This window comes from Saccopteryx leptura, chromosome 2 (assembly GCF_036850995.1).
Source record: "Saccopteryx leptura isolate mSacLep1 chromosome 2, mSacLep1_pri_phased_curated, whole genome shotgun sequence".
Taxonomy (NCBI): domain Eukaryota; kingdom Metazoa; phylum Chordata; class Mammalia; order Chiroptera; family Emballonuridae; genus Saccopteryx; species Saccopteryx leptura.
The window spans coordinates 285,648,051-285,670,810 of record NC_089504.1 but is presented as its reverse complement, the minus strand read 5'-3'; the positions used below and the strand labels follow the sequence as shown (position 1 = coordinate 285,670,810).

Here is a 22,760-nt window from a genome sequence, read left to right as displayed (position 1 = left end):
CTCATCTCTCCGTTCCTGTCTGTCTGTCCCTGTCTATCCCTCTGTCTCTGTAAAAAATGAATAAATAACAAAAAAAACAAAAAATACTTAATAGAGCCAAAACATTACTGCAATATATAATCAATGTAAAACTTAAGCAGATATTCTACATTTTAAAATTTGTAGTAAGTTTTCAAAATCCAATGTATCTTACACTTATCCCGTATCTCAACTTCAAGAACAACCAACTGGTTAGGTGACAGTGCAGTAGCAGAGCAAAGTCAGAAATCCATGCCTTCGCCTGACCTGTGGTGGCGCAGTGGGTAAAGCGTTGACCTGGAATGCTGAGGTTGCCGGTTCAAAACCCTGGGCTTGCCCGGTCAAGGCACATATGGGAGTTGAAGCTTCCTGCTCCTCCCCCCTTCTTTCTCTCTCTCTCTCTCTCTCTCTCTCTCTCTCTCCTCTAAAATGAATAAATAAAAGAAGAAAAAAACAAAACAAAACAAAAACTTAAAAATAGTCTGGAAAATACCCTAAATAAGCTATTATTACTGTCTTTTTACAAAGATACTTCTACCACTGCCCAAAACTCTATCCTAAACCTTCAAACCACATTAAAGATATGAAATATGAAAATAATTCTTTGTTTAATCTTTATTAATTTTAATGGGGTGACATTGGTAAATCAGGGTACATATGTTCAAAGAAAACATCTCCAGGTTATTTTGACATTTGATTATGCTGCATTCCCATCGCCCAAAGTCCAATTGTCTTTCGTCACCTTCTAACTGGTTTTCTTTGTGCCCCTGCTCTCCCCCAACCCCCTCCCTCCCTCTCCTCCCCTTTGTTTAATCTATGTCCTCACAATTCCATTTTGTTAGCTGCTCAAATAAACTATAATTTTAACTTTAATATATTTTTTAATTAAAAAATGTTTAAAAGATTTTTCCACTAAGAGGAGGAAAATGAAATAGGGAAGGAGACAGGGAGAGAGAGGGAGGGAGAGAGAGAGAGAGAAGAGAATCAACTCACTGTTTCACTTAGTTGTTCCATCAGTTGTGCATTCACTGGTTGCTTCCTGTATGTGCCCTGGCTGGGGATTGAAACCGTGACCTTGGAGCACCAGGATGATGGTTTATCAATTGTGTCACCTGGCCAGGGCCTTAACTTTATTTTTTTATATTTATTATAAAATTTTTAATGTCTCCTTTTTAGTTATGCACTCAGAAAAATCTAATTTTTATACAAGCCAGGAACAATGTCTTGTGAATGAAATCATTCACAGAGATTATGGTTACCAAATGGGAAAAAAGAGTAAAGTCACGATATAGTTAAAAATGTGCCTCGCCTGACCAGGAGGTAGCACAATGGACAGAGCGTCGGACTGGGAAGCGGAAAGACCCAGGTTCAAGACCCCGAGGTTGCCAGCTTGAGCGTGGGCTCATCTGGTTTGAGCAAAGCTCACCAGCTTGGACCCAAGGTCACTGGCTTGAGAGAGGGGTTACTCGGTTGACTAAAGGCCCGTGGTCAAGGCACATATGAGAAATCAATCAATGAACAACTAAGGTGTTGCAATGAAAAACTGATGATTGATGCTTCTTACCTCTTTCCGTTCCTGTCTGTCCGTCCCTATCTATACCTCTCTCTGTCTGTGTAAAAAAAAAAAAAAATGTGCCTCAAAGTGACATACTTATTTCAAGAAAAGCAACACTTAGCAAGAACATCAGCTTCACTGTCAGAAATCAGAAAAATGAGCTGTTGTTATACATTCAGCAGACAGTACTAGAAGGTGTAAGAATGAGACGGCACTCGATCACTGCAGGCTTTATTAGAGGAGAAAGACCTGCTGGGGCACTCCTCCAGGAGAAGTGTACTGGGTTACAGACTAGGGGCAAGTTATATAGTGTTTGGGAGAGCCTGAGGGGATACTGAGGCAAAAGTCCTGGTATATCTGGAATGCTCCTCCTTGGGGGGCTTCGAGCATGTGGGGGTTGAATCAAAAGTCCTGGTATGTCCGGAGCCCCTCCTTGGGGCGGCTTGTCAGCTTTTTGGAATTCCTCTGTCTTAGGGGCGATAGTCCAGTAAGGGTGAGGTCTGACAGATAAGCGGAACATCAAGAGGGCAGTTTGGAATTCACATATCTATCAGAAGGCAGAATGAAAAGCCAAATGGCACTTTTGAGTCATAAGCAATTTGCACAACACAAGAAAAAACTGCAGAGTTTAGGATAATTTAAACAAACATGGCAATAAAATAGAAGTTCACATCTTATTATTTCAAAATTGTTCTTATGCTCTTTAGATGATACTCGTTGAAAGATACATGAAAAAGATGTCATTTACAGTGTTGTGTATTCACCCTACAGCTTGTTTACTGTTTTAAGCCAAGGAAAATTGGAAAAATAAACTTAAAAAATTAATGCATCTCAGATACTAAAATTTACTTGTGATCTATGGTTACTTATGATTAGCTTAAGATAATTCCTTGATTTTTTTACAGATAAAATAATTTTAGAAAAAATGATCCTGAAAATTTATCCAGACAGAAAGTATTGTTTCAAGCTTAAGAAGACAATAGAAAACTAGATAGCCTGAGTTCAAAATCCAGCTTCAATGCTATGAGAAGACAGGAGTGTGAACTACCTGGGCATTGTATTTTCCATCTATAGAACAGGGTTGCTTTGAGAGTTAATTTAATTAATAAATGCATATTACTTAAAAATAACAGTTGGCTTACAGTAATGAGATCTGTGTTAACTACTAACATTACTATATTATGAATTCTTAATTGTGGGGTAGAGGGATGGAAAGAAAGTAATTTGAGTATCTAAAATGTGACAAATATTACTTTAGGTATTTTACAATACTAAAAGTTATGTTAAATTATTCCAATAAGTGAGGACCTTGAGGCTTAGAGATACCTAACGATTTGCTTACATTCAGTCAGCTTCTAAGTGGTGGAGTCAGGAATGGAATCTAGTGCTTTGTTACTTCAGAGTCTATGCATTTCCACTAGTGAGGTTGTCTCTACAGAGGCCTCAATGAGACTTTAAAAATGAAGTTAAAAATGCATTTTCTTTTATAAATTAATTTAATTCAGTAAGGGAAGCAGTACAAGACCACCAAACTGGGCACTCTCGGTTAACTCAAGACTCAACCAGCACGCATCCCTCCAAATAACTGAGTAGATAATTTTAACTCATAACAACTCTTAGCATGGAAAACCTGTGATAAGTATAAATAAACTTTTCTTTCAAAAGTTTAGAAGGCATTATATTAATTAGGAATAAAAGAAAGCAGAAACTGCATTGGTAATTCTAATATTTCATTAAATATAAAAGCAGACAATTGAAAAAAAGTCCAAGTAATGATTCAATTGTCAAAGCTAATATTGTTTATTAAAAACAACAATTTTTTTTTTAAAGATGTTTTTCTTACTTCCCCAATGGAATCTGAGAATCTTGATTGTACACTTGAGTCTCTACTTAGTACTTTCTTCGCCATGACTCCTTCCCTGAATCACAATATACAAGTGTGTTAGTCACATCAGTTCACGAATAAATAAAAGTTCTCCTAATAAAATAAAACTCATCTGTAATTTTAAAAAACGTATACCAGAGCCTGACCAGGAGGTGGCACAGTGGATAAAGCGTTGGACTGGGACACAGAGAACCCAGGTTCGAAACCCTGAAGTTGTTGGCTTGAGTGCGGGCTCATCAGCTTGAGTGCGGGGTAGCTGGCTTGAGTGTGGGATCATAGACATGACTTAATGGTCGCTGGCTTGAGCAAGGGGTTACTCACTCTGCTGTAGCCACCCTCCCAGTCAACGCTCATATGAGAAAGCAGTCAAGCAACAACTAAGAAGCCGCAATGAAGAATTGATGCTTCTCATCTCTCTCCCTTCCTATCTGTCTGTCCTATCTGTCCCTCTCTGTCTGTCTCTGTCACACACACAATGTACACCAGAAATGTTCATTTATATTTACTCATAAAATACAATTTCCTTCCTCTTCAGTAATACAAAATTAGGCTTATTAGCATTAATTAAATACAAAGTAATGAAATTAATTTAGTAGTTTCAATGTTTGATAGTGAAACAATTCACTACAATTTACCCTCAAAAAAAGAAAATAAGGGACTATAAATTTGGTAAATCTGAAAAAAGCAACAGTTTAAAATGTCCATGGGACTATAAACTTCTTTATTCTTTGAATAAAAAAAAAGGGAATTCATTTTTAAAATTGAAATGGGAACTAATTTAATTAAAGATATGCAGAAGATATAAAGCACAGTTGGCACAACAATCCCTGAATTGTCAGAGGAAACTTTGTAGTAAGTTAAGAGTTTACTGGATTTGGGCCCTAAAGGCCCATTCACCTAGTAATGGTGTAACTGAATGAATACCTTAGCTGTACTGATAGAAGTATAAACAAACAGAAGGGCCTTTACACACCTCAGTTCCTACAGGTGTGACACTTTTCAATTTCTTTGGAAGAGGCATGTCCACAGTATCATCAGAGACCTGGTCTGACGCTTCCATGGTGCTATCCTCTTCCTCTTTCCATGTACGCTTCAGCAAAGAAGAACTTGGGGTAGCTGAAACTTTGAAATTACATAATTTAAATATTGAATTAAAATATAATAATTAACTCAATTTAGACAAACTTAATTTTAAAAACTAAACATGAAATAAGATGTCAGGAACACATCCATCGTCACACCTGGCAGAGAATACAAAGAATCCTCCATATGCATTATATCCAGGAAACTACAATGCACAGGCCTACTCTCACTTCGTTCTAAAATTAATCCTACCCGTGCCAAATACTGCAGTGGAAGTAGAAGGCCGCTCAACTGGTGAACTCTGAACCTCCTCTACTCTGTTTGGAGACAGCTCTTGATTTGCAGGTTCAATCTGAGGATGACTCTGAGGATGACCCTGTGGAGTGGGTTGCACAAAAGCCACAGCCTGTGTTTGCTGCTAAACAGTTAGTATAAGTTTAGGAACAGAAGGCTGGACGTTAGGACCAGTAGAACGAACAGATCCACTTGTGCTTCTGGAACATGTTCCACAGGCCCTTCTGACTGCATAGCTAAAAAGTAATTATAATATTTAATATATTAAGTCCTCTACTCCTACCAAAGCTGGGGTTATCTTCCCTAGTCTGTGTTATAGGTGACATTTACTGTGAATACATACATACACACACACACACACACACACACACACACACACACACACACATATATATCTTGCCCTACTATACAAAAACAAAGTGGGTAAAGGCAATGTATTTATACATTTTTGTATTGCCTATATGACTGATAAGGTAGTTAAATAAAATAAATATCTGAAAATGTTTTTGATCATTTAAATTATATAAAACTACATAAAATAAAATTTAGAGCTCAGAGTCATATGAGATTTTACTAAGCATCATTTTATTTTTAATTGACATAAAATGACTATTAAGTTTAAGTGGTAACATATCTGAAAATCATTGGACTGAATGTAGCTGAAATAAAATATTCTGTTCTTTTATAGCATGTGTGTGTGTGTGTGTGTGTGTGTATGTGTGTATTACATACTCCTAAATGCTTGAATAATTTATTAAATTCTAACATTTGTTTAGATAAGAAGCCAAGGAAATTGTATTTAGCAGTTTTACTAAACACCTACCTATCTAGGGGTTGGATAAAAGAATCAAAATAATGAAAATTTCTTACCCTTCAGGAACTCACTCTAATGGAACAGAAAGGCATGTATTTAACGGAATTGCAGTTGCTGTAGTGAGCAAGCAAGCGCCATGGGAGTAAAGTAGAGAAAGCAATTAAGAAATGAATTTCAATGAAAATGTGATGTTTTGGCTCAACCAGTGACTTAGTATTTCGTATCATCTTTCTTAGGCATTACAAGTAGAAATTTTGGTCCTTGAAAAACATGCCATATACTTATAGGGGTGAATTCCCCCCTTCTTTGGTTAAAAACACAATAAAGCAGAAAAGGAGGGAGGAAATTTACTACATTAACATGTCTCCTAGGAGATACCCATTTGAAAATATAACTGCCCACTTTTACTATCATGTCTGACTTTAGCTTCAGTGGAAGCTTCATTTATCCTTACTATTTTTTTCTTTTTCTTTTACAGAGACAGAGAAGGAGTCAGAGAGAGGGATAGATAGGGACAGACAGATAGGAGCAGAGAGAGATGAGAAGCATCAATCATTAGTTTTTCATTGTGACACCTTAGTTGTTCATTGATTGTTTTCTCATATGTGCTTTGATTGTGGGCCTTCAGCAAACCGAGTAACCCCTTGCTCAAGCCAGCGACCTTGGGTCCAAGCTGGTGAGCTGTGCTCAAACCAGATGAGCCTGCGCTCAAGCTGGCAAACTCAGGGTCTTGAACCTGGGTCCTTTGCATCCCAGTCCGACACTCTATCCACTGCGCCACCGCTTGGTCAGGCCATTTATCCTTAAAGTTACTGTCATCCTCTCAGAATAAAATCTAAGCAAGCAGCCAGTCCGCTCTTATCTATTATTTACTTACCTTCCTGTGACTCCACCTGTGTCGCAGGCATCACTGTAGCTGTTGGGGTGGTAGTAGGATTTGTAACAATTGCAGGTGTAAGCACTGGGCAGATACTGGCTCTGGGTGTGGACTTATTACCAGCCATGGCTGCAGCTGTCACTTTACTGGGAGTAGACACAACAAGGGTTGGCTTGACATTAGCTGTTGGTGGGTCTGATGTGCTGGCACTTAACAGAGAGGAAAACACAAGAATAACTGAGTTACTATAAATATCCTTTATGAAGTACACACACTGTATTAAAAGTAAAGCACAAGTATTTCCGGGAGTGTTCAACAAGTATGACCTACTATGCATTCAGACCTTACTAACTCTATTTTTCCTAACACTGCTTTGGGTAGACTTTTGGCAGATTAAAAAAAAAAGCAAGAGAGAGACACTGAGTCTAGTTCTATATTTTTTTGTTCACTAAATCTGTCAAAACTCTTATTAAAGAGGTTTGGAATTTAAGCATTAAGACCTGTGCAGGAAATACTCTGCAGGGGTGCATCCTGACCATGTGAAATGTTCTCAGCTGTTGTTCACTTTCCTAAGTCTCAGCCCAGCCTCTTATATGTATATTTTATTTTATTTTATTTATTTTTTTTGTATTTTTCTGAAGCTGGAAACGGGGAGAGACAGTCAGATAGACTCCCGCATGCACCTGACCAGGATCCACCCGGCACGCCCACCAGGGGGCGACGCTCTCCCACCAGGGGGCGATGCTCTGCCCCTCCGGGGCGTCGCTCTGTTGCGACCAGAGCCATTCTAGCACCTGGGGCAGAGGCCGAAGAGCCATCCCCAGCGCCTGGGCCATCTTTTGCTCCAGTGGAGCCTCGGCTGCAGGAGGGGAAGAGAGAGACAGAGAGGAAGGAGAGGGGGAGGGGTGGAGAAGCAGATGGGCGCTTCTCCTGTGTGCCCTGGCTGGGAATCGAACCCAGGACTTCTGCACGCCAGGCCGACGCTCTACCACTGAGCCAACTGGCCAGGGCCCTCTTATACGTATATTGCTCACAAATATTAGGGGATATTTTATTGCTTTATATTCATTTTGAAATATCCTCTAATTTTTGTGAGCAGTATATTTGGAAAATTGACACAATTAAATATCACCAAAAAGTACTTCCATCTGAGGATACAGTAAAGATACATATAAAGTACTAATTTTTTTTTTTTTAACAGGGACAGAGAGAGAGTCAGAGAGGGGGATAGATAGGGACAGACAGACAGGAACGGAGAGAGATGAGAAGCATCAATCATCAGTTTTTCATTGCATGTTGCAACACCTTAGTTGTTCACTGATTGATTTCTCATATGTGCCTTGACCGCGGGCCTTCAATAGACCTTGGGTCCAAGCTGGTGAGCTTTTGCTCAAACCAGATGAGCCTGCGCTCAAGCTGGCGACCTCAGGATCTCAAACCTGGGTTCTCTGCATTCCAGTCCGACGCTCTATCAACTGCACCACTGCCTGGTCAGGCTAAAGTACTAATTTTAAACTAAAAATATGATACTATACAGTTCAATGGAGTTTCTTACAACACGACAGAAAAATTCTATTAGTAATATTAAGTGAGACCCTTGTAGAGACGTTCTAGTATTTCTAGCCATTAATAAGCATCTAAATACATACTTTTATATTTTGTGGCAGAAAGCAAGTCACTTGCATCTCTAATTTCTTCTCTAACTTTCCTATTTTTTCAAGCATTTCTTCTTCCATTTGATCTTTAGATTCCTCCACCTCTAGAAGAGAATCTTGTATTGCTTTATTTGCTAAAACATTTTAAAAGGCAATATTTAAACATATAGTTAAAATGCTAGAGCTTATAAAATGTAACCGAATAGTCATTTTTCTCTCCATCAAACAATATTAAATTCTAGAAAGGCTGTGGTTGACAGTTATTACTCCCTGAAGCTCTTGCTCTAATTCTATACCACTCACAAAAATTAGGAAATATTTTATAGCTTCATATTCATTTTGAAATATCCCTTAATTTTTGTGAGCAGTATAGTTCCTGAAATGTCCTGGCCTGGTGCATCTATTTTTCCTTTTGATGTCTCCTATCCACGAGAAAAATGAGGGAACTCAAATTGTAAAAAAGTGCCTCTAAGTATCTCTGGTTTTAATCTGATCTTTAGTATAGAACATTGAAAATAAATGAAAAAGGTCATACATAAATAACTTGCATTTCAGAATAAAAAGAATTTAAGGGAATCATAGATGTTAAAATATACTATTTATAATTTAAAAGTGAGGTTTACTCATGGAGTAAGAGAGTACCCAAACTATATGTAAACCCATATGTACCCATCAAACTACGTATTTTAAAAATGGAAGAAAAACTTTCCAATAGAAATCAGATGATACACACATAAGGTTATCAGCTAAATGAAACAGAAAATAATAACTATATTTTAAAATATAGTATTTGCTGAAAATATAATTTAAAATATCTTAATCCTGAATTTTTCTTATATGCCAGTTTGTATCACTAATAAAGATAATCTAACTTCTAAATCCAACATCTACACAAAGGTAAAGAAAAAAACACCTTTTATCTAAAAATAAAGTAATATTTGCATAAATGAAAAGTTACCTTCTCTAGCTTCTTTCAAAAGTTTGTGTAGTTCATCCACTGCTCAGGTTAGTTCATTGCTCTTTGCCTCAGAGTCCTCAGCAGCACTCTAAGATTTAATGTTAAAATGTTAACCAAAACAATCAATAACGTAACATTAGGACGTTAAAATGTGTGGTAGGGTACCTACCTTGTATAAGTTAGAGAGTTTTATATGAGCATTTAACTCACTATGAAATTTCTCTTCCATACTGGGCTGCTGTTCCTTTGCCTGAAAAAAAAAAAAAACTAATTAAAGCAGACACATCTGAAATGAATTTAGAATCCTTATCAAAAAACAAAATAAAAAAATATATATAGGTTTGTACTAAAACACTAGGTTAAAATCAGTTTTCATGATACAGATGAATTACTTTAAGGATAAAATAATATTTTTATCTAAAAATGGAATACTTAAAAATAACAAAATTAGCCTGACCAGGCGGTGGCGCAGTGGATAGAGCGTCGGACTGGGATGCAGAGGACCCAGGTTCGAGACCCCGAGGTTGCCGGCTTGAGCGTGGGCTCATCTGGTTTGAGAAAAAGCCTACCAGCTTGAACCCAAGGTCGCTGGGTCCAACAAGGGGTTACTTGGTCTGCTGAAGGCCCACGGTCAAGGCACATATGAGAAAGCAATCAATGAACAACTAAGGTGTTGCAACGAAAAACGGATGAATGATTGATGCTTCTCATCTCTCTGTTCCTGTCTGTCTGTCCCTGTCTATCCCTCGCTCTGACTCACTCTCTGTCTCTGTAAAAATAAATAAAAAATAAAAAAAGACTTAAAAATAACAAAATTAATGACACTCATTTTTATACATTACTTTGGATATAGCATATAATTGTTATATTTGATTAGGTTAAGTGTCCTATTTTATGGTGCTAGGAACAGTTTAAAACAAAATAATTTTATAATGTTTCTTTTTTTATTTAATTAATTGTGTTTACATAGATTCTATTATAATAAGTTTCATAAATTCTTTAATATTTTTGTAAAAGAGACATTTTAAAGTGGTCACTACACCTTTCAGTTTGGTCAACAGATCCTCTACATAGTTTTGAAGATTCTCATTTGATGTTTTCAAGCTGTTCATTTGTTTTTCTATTCTAGTAATCTAGAAACAAAAATGAGAATGGGGGGGAAGAATGTGATATTAACTAAAATTAGTTTGATATGACATTTAGCTGCCAAATAAGCACAAAATAATTCCCTACATCCTAAAAAGACATTTTATATTAAATACAGATACTTGAGAAAATGAAAAATACTAGCTCATGAAACATGTTTGGATTTAGGTTACAAAACCGTACCACTACTTAAATATGTCTTAGGAAAGACATATCATAAGAGAGTAATAGTATCAACATTCAAAGAATATCATAAATTATATTTAAAAGTAATTGGTTAATTTCCCAGGTCAAATGTTTATGAGTTCTGTCTTCCACCTTTGACCCTTAATCCTACAATACATTTACTTTTGTACACCACTGAATAAATGTTTAATAAACTAGCATATAAATTCAAACCAAAACAAAGATACAATTTTAATAACATACCTCCTCTTTTTTGTTTTCAAGATTTAAGCTCTAGAATTTCATTTCCTTTTTCTCTGCCAAGAGCCAGAAGTTCATCAGTTTTGGTTTTTAACTCTGTATTCAGCCATGTGTGCTGATTATGTAACAATTCCTTTTCTTATTCTCGATGCTAAAGAAATACAAAAAAATAACTATGATAGTAAAAGACATGGTTATTTAAAAGATTTTGTCTGTAGCCAAGGAACACAAGGAGATTTTTACCTTACAAGAGGAATAAGTACCTGTAAGAATTCTTAACAGAAAACAATCAGGTAAGAACAAGAAACTTAAATATCACAGAAACAAAAGTGTTCAACTGAAATTGTTTAATGCTTATTCCCTGACATTAAAAAACAAGACATAGCTTTAATTACTTCTTCTATAACTTGCCTAAATTTTTTTTTCCTTTTTGTGTTTTTCTGAAGCTGTAAACGGGGAGGCAGTCAGACAGACTCCCGCATGCGCCCAACCAGGATCCACCCAGTATGCCCACCAGGGGGCAATGCTCCGCCCATCCAGGGTGTAGCTCTGCCGCAACCAGAGACATTCTAGCGCCTGAGGCAGAGGCCACAGAGCCATCCTCAGTGCCCGGGCCATCTCTGCTTCAGTGGAGCCTCGGCTGCAGGAGGGGAAGAGAGAGACAGAGAGGAAGGAGAGGGGGAGGGGTGGAGAAGCAGATGGACGCTTCTCCTGTGTGCCCAGGCTGGGAATCAAACCCGGGACTCCCGCATGCCAGGCCAACCCTCTACCACTGAGCCAACCGGCTAGGGCCTTGCCTAAATTTAATGTAGGTTAATTTTAAGCAAAAATTGTATTTTGTGCATTTGGAATTATTTGTTACTTGCCTTAACAGAAACATTAGAAGCTTCAAGTTCATCCAATTTTAACTGAAGATTTTTGCATTGCTTTCTTTTAAGTTTTTCATTTAGATGTTTAACATTCTCTAGCAAGGTCATAAAAGAATTTGAAAATGATAACTAATTATTATATAGAGGAAAACAAACATCAAAAATACCTATCTAGGAATATAAACATTTAATATTAAGTAAGTAGTTCTCAACTCCTCTATTTTAATTTCTTTCTGCCATAATAAATTTAATTTTAATAAACAGATGATTCCAGCACCCAACCAAACATTTAAGTTATTATGGTTATTTTATTTTAAATGCAGTATCTTAAGCTAAATACAAAAAAATTAACATTAATTTTTTCTCATATATAACCAAAGATTAATTAAAATTTCACAAATAGCTATTTGTTAAGTTAAAAAAATAACGATACAGCCTGACCAGGCGGTGGCGCAGTGGATAGAGCATCGGACTGGGATGCGGAGGACTCAGGTTCAAGACCCCAAGGTCGCCAGCTTGAGCACGGGCTCATCTGGTTTGAGCAAAAGCTCACCAGCTTGGACCCAAGGTCGCTGGCTCGAGCAAGGGCCTTGGTCTGCTGAAGGCCCACGGTCAAGGCACATATGAGAAAGCAATCAATGAACAACTAAGGTGTCGCAACGAAAAACGGATGAATGATTGATGCTTCTCAACTCTCTCCGTTCCTGCCTGTCTATCCCTCTCTCTGACTCTCTCTCTGTCTCTGTAAAAAAAAAAAAAAAAAAAAAATAACGATACATATTAAGACTTTCTAGTCAAAAACTATCAGAATACATGTTTACTTCTCTTTACATTCCCTGCATCAAAGTTTTTATGGACAAATTCCTTTAATTTTACTCAACTACAGCTGATCAACATCAACAAATACTTTGAAGTAACTTTTTTCTAAGACTAGAAAAGTCTAATTAAATATTATATAGCAACATAAATATTTGAAAATTCTTCAACAGAAAAAAAACTTTTCAAAACTGTTATGAAAAGTAACCAAAGGGAACTTGATACCATTAAACTGCATAAAAGTCATGTTCACTGAATGTATCAACTGTATTATATACTATAGTCTGTTTATATATTTCATATTCCTGCTTCCTAACTACTTCAGCATATTTTTAAGACCTATGGGCTTTAAAGCCTGTAAGAACCTCCTCTTAAGTTCTTATATTGAATGCTTGTAGGCACTCATACCAGCAAAAGTAAATGTATGAAATAAAGGAGTTCAGTCTCTATAAATGAACATTAAACTGCTTACAATTTGATATTACAATTAACATTGTATTAAGTATCTTTGGATGTAAATCTTGGTCCAAATTACTTCCTGGAGATGTTTTTCATTTGTGTACTTGTCTAAACACTTATTTAAATACTTGTTAATGATCTAAAAATAAGTAAGTGGGAGAAACAATAGGCTATCATCCTGAACTCTATTCTGAGCTATGATGAATAAACAACGACATGGACGATTAATTCCTAGCACCAACAGAAAAGAGTAGTGTTAGAGGCTAAACCACTTCTTCATACCTGTTAAATATTCAAGTTCTTAAGATAGTCTCTCATTGGTTCTATTTAAGTCTCTTTTCTCAGCTTCTAATTCTTCTTTTGTTCTTGTAAATTGTCTCTGTCATACAAAGCATAATACAAAAATAAATTTAAAAAATCAAGCTCATCAATCAATCAATACAGGAACCTGAATATGGAATTGTCAATTTAGATAATGTTAGATGCAGTTTAAAATAGTTGGTTTTTTTGCCTGACTAGGCGGTGGTGCAGTGGCTAGAGCGTCAGACTGGGATGCAGAGGACCCAGGTTCCAAACCCCGAGGTCATCAGCTTGAGCATGGGCTCATCTGGTTTGAGCAAGGCTCACCAACTTGAGCCCAAGGTCGCTGGCTCAAGCAAGGGGTAACTGGGTCTGCTGTAGCCCCCCATCAAGGCACATATGGGAAGGCAAGCAATGAACAACTAAGGTGCCGCAAGGAAGAACTGATGCTTCTCATCTCTCTCCCCCTTTCTTGTCTGTCCCTATCTGTCCCTCTGTCTCTGTCACAAAAATAAATGAATAAATATAAATTAAATATAATAGTTGGGTTTTTCTCATATAACTCATACAGCAAAAAGTTGAAAATTACCTATACTTTTAACATTTCTGTTCGTTTTGGATTTTTAAAAATTATTTTTCTTAGCTCATGAAAAAATCACATCACTCTCACTTGAAAGTGTCCTTAAACATGCCTTTGTCAGACATTTATTTTACTTTTAGTTTTTTGCTCTCAATACATTTATACCGTGGTTCAAATTATTTCGCAAGAAAGATCCTTAGAAAAGGAATTACCTAAAACCCTTAATGTATTTAGTCAAATACCTTTGCAGCAAGACAAAGGCAATTAATATGCGTGAGTCATAAGTAGCAACCTCAAGCCACCCATGTGAAAAGTAAAGACTGTTCTTAAAAAGAGAGAAATTTATGCCTGACCAGGCAGTGGCGCAGTGGATAGAGCATTGGACTGGGATGTGGAGGACCCAGGTTTGAGACTCCGAGGTCACCAGCTTGAGCGTGGGCTCATCTGGTTTGAGCAAAGCTCACCAGCTTGAGCCCAAAGTCGCTGGCTCAAGCAAGGGATCACTCGGTCTGCTGTAGCCCCACAGTCAAGGCACATATGAGAAAGCAATCAATGAACAACTAAGGAGCCGCAACAAAGAATTGATGTTTCTCATCTCTCTCCCTTCCTGTCTGTCTGTCCCTATCGGTCCCCCTCTCTGACTCTGTCTCTGTCACAGAAAATAAAAAAGAGAAATTAAAAAAAAAAAAGAGAAATTACTGTTAACATGGAGAGGTAAAAAAATTCTAACAGATCAAGTCTATTAGTCTTTCCCATGAAAAGTTTCTTCTACATAGCACGTACCTTTCAACCTCAAATCTAATGCAAAATTTAAAAAAGTGATGGGAAGAGTCTAAAGTTCTATCTGGGTGAAGAATCACTGGGTATGATCACTTTATTAGACAAACTAGTCAATAATCCTTATAATCACATTCAATCTGTTATTCATATCACTACTCTAAGGAAATAATTTCTGATGTGATTCATCCATATCCCCAACTACATCACGATACCTAAAATAATGCCTAGGTGATAGTAAGCATTAAATAGATAATTTCCAAGAGAAAGCAAGGATGGAAGGCAGGCAGATAAATGGATGAGCGGATAGATGAATCTAAGAACTTTATCTTATATCTAATTCTATGGCACTGTACTTAACAATGATAATTTTTAAAAATCACAACTCAAGAGCTTCAGAGCTAAAAGGTTTTTTTAAAATTTCAAGTACCAATATATTCTAATGAGTAAAAGTAATGTCCGATCTATCAATAAAAATATCACATAGCCTGACCGGGCGGTGGCGCAGTGGATAGAGCATCAGACTGGGATGCGGAAGACCCAGGTTTGAGGCCCCGAGGTCACCAACTTGAGCGAGGGCTCATCTGGTTTGAGCAAAAGCTCACCAGCTTGAGCCCAAGGTCGCTGGCTTGAGCAAGGGGTTACTCGGTCTGCTGAAGGCCCGCGGTCAAGGCTTGTATGAGAAGGCAATCAATGAACAACTAAGGTGTTGCAATGCGCAACGAAAAACTAAGGATTGATGCTTCTCATCTCTCCATTCTTGTCTGTCTGTCCCTGTCTATCCCTCTCTCTGACTCTCTCTCTCTGTTAAAAAAAAAAAAAAAAAAAAAAAAAAAAATCACATAAAGATCCAATTTAAAAATTTATGTATATATGATTTTATTAGTGGCTTCTTGTATAGAACATCTGTTTCATCTTCTCATTGCCTAAATAAAAAAACTTGCTCCAGTACATGTTTACAATTAGTTGTTTTTGTTTTGTTTTTGTTTTTTTGTATTTTTCTGAAGCTGGAAACGGGGAGAGACAGTTAGACAGACGCCCGCATGCGCCCGACCGGGATCCACCCGGCACGCCCACCAGGGGCCACGCTCTGCCCACCAGGGGGCGATGCTCTGCCCCTCCAGGGCGTTGCTCTGCCGCGACCAGAGCCACTCTAGCGCCTGGGGCAGAGGCCAAGGAGCCATCCCCAGTGCCCGGGCCATCTTTGCTCCAATGGAGCCTTGGCTGCGGGAGGGGAAGAGAGAGACAGAGAGGAAGGGGGGGGGGTGGAGAAGCAAACGGGCGCTTCTCCTATGTGCCCTGGCGGGGAATCAAACCCGAGTCCCCCGCACACCAGGGCCACGCTCTACCGCTGAGCCAACCGGCCAGGGCCTACAATTAGTTTTTTTTGAAATGAGTGACATTTACCTGAATGGCAATACGTATTGCAATCCTGAGCAAATTCAAGCTCTTTGTTTTTCTCACTTAGTGCCTTCAGTTGACTATCTGAATAAAAGAAATACTATGGTTATACACACAAAGGCTTACAACTTGCAATAACAGGTTTAAATATACACTTTAAAATTAAGACTAAGCCTTAGAAAGACTGAGTTATACACTATATTCTAAATTTAAAGATACATCTAAAATTTACTATATTTTTAGACCAAATTTTAAAATATGCTATCCTAACTCCAAAACTGCCTTGGTGCCTGACCAGGTGGTGGCGCAGTGGATAGAGCGTCGGACTGGGATGCGGAAGGACCCAGGTTCGAGACCCCGAGGTCACCAGCTTGAGCGCGGGCTCATCTGGCTTGAGCAAAGAGCTCACCAGCTTGGACCCAAGGTCACTGGCTCCAGCAGGGGTTACTTGGTCTGCTGAAGGCCCACAGTCAAGGCACATGTGAGAAAGCAATCAATGAACAACTAAGAAGTCGCAACGCGCAACAAGAAACTGATAATTGATGCTTCTCATCTCTCTCCGTTCCTGTCTATCTCTTTCTCTGTAAAAAAAACAAAAAAAAAAAACTGCCTTGGTGATCATTCTAGCCAACATTTATAGGAAAAGCATACACAATGACCAATTTCTCTATTTTTAATGACATCTTCTAAGTCAATCATAAAACCAGTGAATTATAAGAAAACTGGATAAAAAATATTAAGAAAATAACATTTAAACTACATATACAGAATAAATCACACTAATAGATACTGTAATTATAATTCAGCTTAGTTATCACTCTAAACCAGGGGTAGTCATCCTTTTTATACCTACCACCCACTTTGGTATCTCTGTTAGTAGTAAAATTTTCTAACTGCCCACCGGTTCCACAGTAATGGTGATTTATAAAGTAGGGAAGTAACTTTACTTTATAAAATTTATAAAGCAGAATTATAGCAAGTTAAAGCATATAATAATAATTATTTACCAAGCACTTTATGTCGGATTTTCGCTAAGTTTGGCAGAATAAAACTTTATGAAACAACTTACTATAGTTAAATCTATCTTTTTATTTATACTTTGGTTGCTCTGCTACCGCCCGCCATGAAAGCTGCAACACCCACTAGTGGGCGGTAGGGACCAGGTTGACTACCACTGCTCTAAACAGTCTTTAACATAGAAGAAGACTATGTATGCTTGATACTGAATTATCAATCCCACAATGTCCACTTATAGTGGGCTATCTCTTCTTATAGTTTCTCTTCTAAACACATAACAGTAATTAGGAAAGTGTACTTTCTGAAGCTTCTTCCCAATCACTCATCTATATCATGTGCGAGTGATTTAATGAGCAAATACATTATTACTACTTCTAATTTTAAGTTCTATTTAAACAATTGGTTAATTAAGAAAAAAAATGCTGCTAAACTTGTCTAAATCTTCTATTTTGCTTTAAGGTTATTCGCTGCTGTCCAAACTTACAGATGCAGAACGATAAACTAAAAAAATACAAATGTAATTGTACAGCTCAGACGTTCGTGTAGGTTTATCCTCATCTTCCCCTCCCTCTCCCTTTTTCCAGATCTCACACAAGCAGCTGTAATCAGCCACTTTCCTGAAATTCTTTAGCATCATTAATGTACAGACCTTTTTATTATGCCAAGACAGAACGATGTATAGATTATAAATTAGATTTAGCTACTCAATAAATTTTATGCCCTCATTAAACATGTATCCATACTGTATCATCATATGTATGCCATGTTTTAAAAATGAGTTTGCCAAAATCAGTTGGAAAAACATTATGACCCAAATAACCAATGGACATAACCTGGTTAAGAAAGAAAGTTGAAGTTTTAACCATTCTCATTATTAGCTTCCTGAGTTCCCAAATTAAAATTCAGCTGTATCTAGCAATCAGTATTATGCCCCTACTCTGCACAGGTCTTTTCTGGCATTTGCTTTCTTCTATTGCAGACAAAGCAAGTAATATACATCATCCTCCCTACAAACTTCAAGATCTTTATCTAAGAGCTTGTGTACCTTCTAGAACTTAATGATGTAAGAAAACTAATTAAGAAGGAAATTACCGCCTGACCAGGCGGTGGCGTAGTGGATAAAGCAGGGGTTGGAACCTTTTTTGGCTGAGAGAGCCATGAATGCCACATATTTTAAAATGTAATTCCATGAGAGCCATACAACAACCTGTGTACCTTACGCATTATCCAATAAAAATTTGGTGTTGTCCTAGAGAACAGCTGTGATTGGCTCCAGCCACCCACAACCATGAACATGAGCGGTAGGAAATGAATAGATTGTAATACATGAGAATGTTTTATATTTTTAACTTTTTTTTTTTTTTTTTTTTTTTCTGAAGCTGGAAACGGGGAGAGACAGTCAGACAGACTCCTGCATGCGCCCGACCGGGATCCACCCGGCACGCCCAACAGGGGCGACGCTCTGCTCTGCCGAGACCAGAGCCACTCTAGCGTCTGGGGCAGCAAGGAGCCATCCCCAGCGCCCGGGCCATCCCCGCTCCAATGGAGCCCCGGCTGCGGGAGGGGAAGGGAGAGACAGAGAGGAAGGGGGGGGGGTGGAGAAGCAAATGGGCGCTTCTCCTATGTACCCTGGCCGGGAATCGAACCCAGGTCCCCTGCACGCCAGGCCGACGCTCTACCGCTGAGCCAACCGGCCAGGGCCAACATTATTTTTTTTATTAAAGATTTGTCTGCGAGCCAGATGCAGCCATCAAAAGAGCCACATCTGGTTTCCGACCCCTGGGATAGAGCGTCGGACTGGGATGCAGAGGACCCAGGTTCAAGACCCCGAGGTTGCCAGCTTGAGCATGGGCTCATCTGGTTTAAGCAAAAGCTCACAAACTTGGACGCAAGGTTGCTGGCTCCAGCAAGGGGTTACTCGGTCTGCTGAAGGCTCACGATCAAGGCACATATGAGAAAGCAATCAATGAACAACTAAGGTGTTGCAATGTGCAACGAAAAACTAATGATTGATGCTTCTCATCTCTCTGTCCCTGTCTGTCTGTCCCTGTCTATCCCTCTCTCCGGCTCACTCTCTGTCTCTGTAAAAAAAAAAAAAAAAAAAAGGAAATTACCTAATCATCTTTAACCTGAACTAGGATTATGTAGAAAATATCCTGAGATTAATAAATATTTTATATTTATAAAAATTATAACAAAGAGAGTTAAAACATAAATATAGTGGAACTAATAGGTTTTTTCAACAATATAAAAATAATTAAGACACTCTCTTTACCTTTTCAGTTGCATAATTGCTTTCATCTTTTCAAAATGTGTTCCAATGTATATTTTATGTATATAGCTGTGTATGTAGATGGACATGTTGTTCTAGCCATTTTATAAACAAGTCAGGCACTGTTATGAGTTACATGCAAAAGAGCTTTTAAATAGCACTCAGAATTAAAACCCAGGCTTTCTGACCATTAAACCCTATGTTCTTTTACAGTCTTTACTACAGAATGAGAAAACCAAAATATTACAATAAATGAAAACGACACTTAGTCAACAATTTCATATAGAGTAATAAATGTTTCCAAAGCAAGCAAAGATGTCTGAAGATCTCAATACTCCATGAAAATTATACAGATGCAATTAAAATACTCACTGAGCTTCTCTAGCTCAAGCTGCAAGCTTTGGCACTCTCAGGTTTTGTTCACAAGTCTCTCCTGAGTGTGGGACAGCTCTTTTCTATCTCAAAGTACTGTTGTTCTACAGAAGAGCAGAGAAGAAAATAACATCAAACACACATGTACACACAGTTTCCATAATGCTACTTATTTTCAATAAGCTTGATTTTTAAATTTAAGACATAGTATTGGAACTGCACTCTAGGTAAGAATTTGAATAAAGGTAAATACATCAAGCACTGAATATGACTTTAATATTTCCAACTAACTTACAAATACAGGACAAAAGAAAACAAGGCCTCAAGGGGATTTTTACAAATTGCTTGTTTATCCCACCAGATCACCAACTTCTTCGAGGCAGTCAACATGTCTTATCTTAGCATTTTCCCCCACACATCAGTAGATTTATCTGAATAAAGCATCCAAAAAGCTTTATTAAATGGAGAAAAAAATTACTTAGATTAAAAACTGCTTTACTTTAAAAGGCTCATATTAAAATAGCCAAAATAATACCTAAAAGTATAAAATTATTAAACTTATGTAAAAAAAAAGTGTTACCTTACCACAGGAAAGGACCTGAGTATGTGCTGCTCACACAGTATCGGGTGCATCCAAGACACCCAATATTTATTGTGCCCATTAATGAACAGAATGCAGTGTACTAGCTTCTCTTTTGGGACTCAGGACATTAATATTCAACATCAATTCCGCTTGATGATTCCATTTTCTGAAGTAAAAATTTATTCGGAATTTTCAATCAACTGAGCAAAACTCAGTACCAATCACCCAGACAACTGGTAAAGCCAAAACACACAACAGGGAGTTTGTATTTTACTAATGGTACTTCCAGGGGTCGTCAAACTTTTTATAAAAACCGCCCACTTTTTGCAGTGCTGGTAGACCTGGTCCCTACCGCCCACTAGTGGGCGTTCCAGCTTTCATGATGGGCCAATCGCGGCGCTGTTTGGTTCCACGGTAGGGACCAGGTTGACCAGCACTGCAAAAGTGGGCGGTCTTTATAAAAAGTTTGACGACCCCTGAAAGTTTCAACGCTATCTCGGTAACTTTCTCTTTGAGCAGGGGTCCCCAAACTTTTTACACAGAGGGCCAGTTCACTGTCTCTCAGACCGTTGGAGGGCTGGACTATAAAAAAAACTATGAACAAATCCCTATGCACATTGCACATATCTTATTTTAAAGTAAAAAAAAAACCGAAACGAAAGTAGTACTGTACGTGAGGGACGCCACACTTTGCCGCATAGCCACATACAGTACTCCAGGAGCATGCGCATCCTGTGCTCCTCTCACTGACCACCAATGAAAGAGGTGCCCCTTCCGGAAGTGCGGCTGGGGCCAGATAAATAGCCTCAGGAGGCCGTATGCGGCCCGCGGGCAGTAGTTTGGGGACCCCTGTCTTTGAGGGTCTACCACAGGTATTAACAGGTCTTAACATATTTTATATCAAACTCCAACTTTCAGAGATAAGTCCGATATATTAAACGTATTTACTGGACGTTCACTTCTCTGCCAACGCTGTCCTAGGCACCTACTCATTTCTGGGAACATCCAGCTCGTTACCAAACCAGGACACACTCAAAAGTCAGTTCATGAAGCAATTGGACAAAGGCCTCTGCATCCAAGTGCCCGGCAAACAGAGCGGAAACCACTACTATTTTACGTGAAACTTACAGACGGGATTCTAGGCTTAGACAGGGGTTGCAGACTCTTTATTCCAGTGGAAATAGACCCAAATCGTCACAACTTGTTATATGATGTACCCTACTTACAAAGAAAACAGACCTACATGTGGATGCAGATTTACAAAAACAAACAAAAGGCTCCTTCCATCAAACTGAGAGAAGCAGGTAAGACAGGGCCTCGGGGACCCTGGGGACAGAGGAGGCGATGCTCCCAGGGAAGTCAGACCCAGTGAGAGCCTGTATGGACGGGAAGAGCGTCGTACTCAGCGCTCTCCACCTTAAAGTTCTCTTGCCGCCCGCTCCAGGACTAGCTGCAGCACCACTGCCATGTGGATCGGGCCGGAGAGCGCAGCGGCAGCGACCGACGAAGCAGAAACGGAGAAAAGCGAAAACCAGAAGGACGCAGAAGCTTCGGGGGCCACCTCCGCCGCAGCCTCGCTCCCTGGCTCGCGCGCGCCTGCCTGCGGGAGACTGCCGCGGCCAGCCCCTGGGAAATCGAGTCCTCTGTTAGCCACGGCAGAAGGGCCACCGCGTCCGCGCTCAAGTGCGCGCGCAGCCGCTGGCCGCTGTGCACTCTGGGTAGACGAGTTCAGAAGAGGCCTCTCACCCGGACCTGCACGCGGACTTCCGGCTCCCGTGTCAAGTGCGCGCGCAGCCGCTGGCCGCTATGCACTCTGGGTATACGAGTTCAGAAGAGGCCTCTCACCCGGACCTGCACGCGGACTTCCGGTTCCCGTGTCCAACCGCTTCAAGCGTCGCAGAACTCTGGGAAACGTGTTTTTCCTTCAGTGCTTCGAGTGAGCGCAAGTACGCAACGCTGGTTTCGCTTACTTTTTCCTCCCCGCCCCCCAGCTCTCCTAGTCCGGCCACTTGAGCACTGTCCGCGAATGGGCGCCACAGTAGTACCTGTCGTCCCACTCCCTTCCTGAAAAGCAGGGCAACCTTACCGTCAAAGCTTCGGGATGCCATGGATGGTCCTGTTTGCCGGTTCCTAGACACTGAGCCACTAGAGGGCATCGGTCCCGGCAGGGCCGGACGGCAGGCGCCGGGCTAACGCCACGCTCTCAACAGGGCCCGGAACGGGGTGGTGTGGCTACCCAGAGTCGCTTTGGCGGAGGCGCTGCAGTGAAGGCATGGGGGTGGGAGGGCGGCATCAGTCGGTGTCACCTCCCTCCCGAGACCCCAGGTTTGGAGTGAGAAGTGAGGTGTGGGAAGTCCGTCGCTTTCTGATGAATTAATTGGCCGTAGGGGCTGGAGGGGAGTCTGGCCCATGGAGCCTGGCACTTGAACCCTGAACTTCCTTCGCAGGCGGACTGACAGGCTGGGCGGCCACGCGTGCTGGTGAGCCCGCCTAGGGGTGTAATTCGTGTGTGAACGTTGTGTGTGTGTGTGTGTGTGTGTGTGTGTGTGTGTGTGTGTGTGTGTATGTGTGCGCGCGCGCGCTTGGACACAGCTTTCTTTTTT

General features: G+C 39.6%; 1 long non-coding RNA gene across 1 annotated transcript; it reads right to left on the bottom strand.

Moving 5' to 3' along the window:
* Positions 1-1,861: 1,861 nt before the first annotated feature.
* LOC136390970 (uncharacterized) lies at positions 1,862-21,448 on the bottom strand. Its single transcript, XR_010748794.1, has 12 exons — positions 21,401-21,448; positions 19,575-19,678; positions 15,920-15,997; positions 13,138-13,234; positions 10,715-10,862; positions 10,180-10,272; positions 9,309-9,389; positions 9,140-9,227; positions 8,176-8,285; positions 6,527-6,735; positions 4,432-4,580; positions 1,862-2,120 (listed from the first exon to the last, which is right to left on the bottom strand). It is a non-coding gene; the product is annotated as an uncharacterized lncRNA (long non-coding RNA).
* Positions 21,449-22,760: the final 1,312 nt, after the last annotated feature.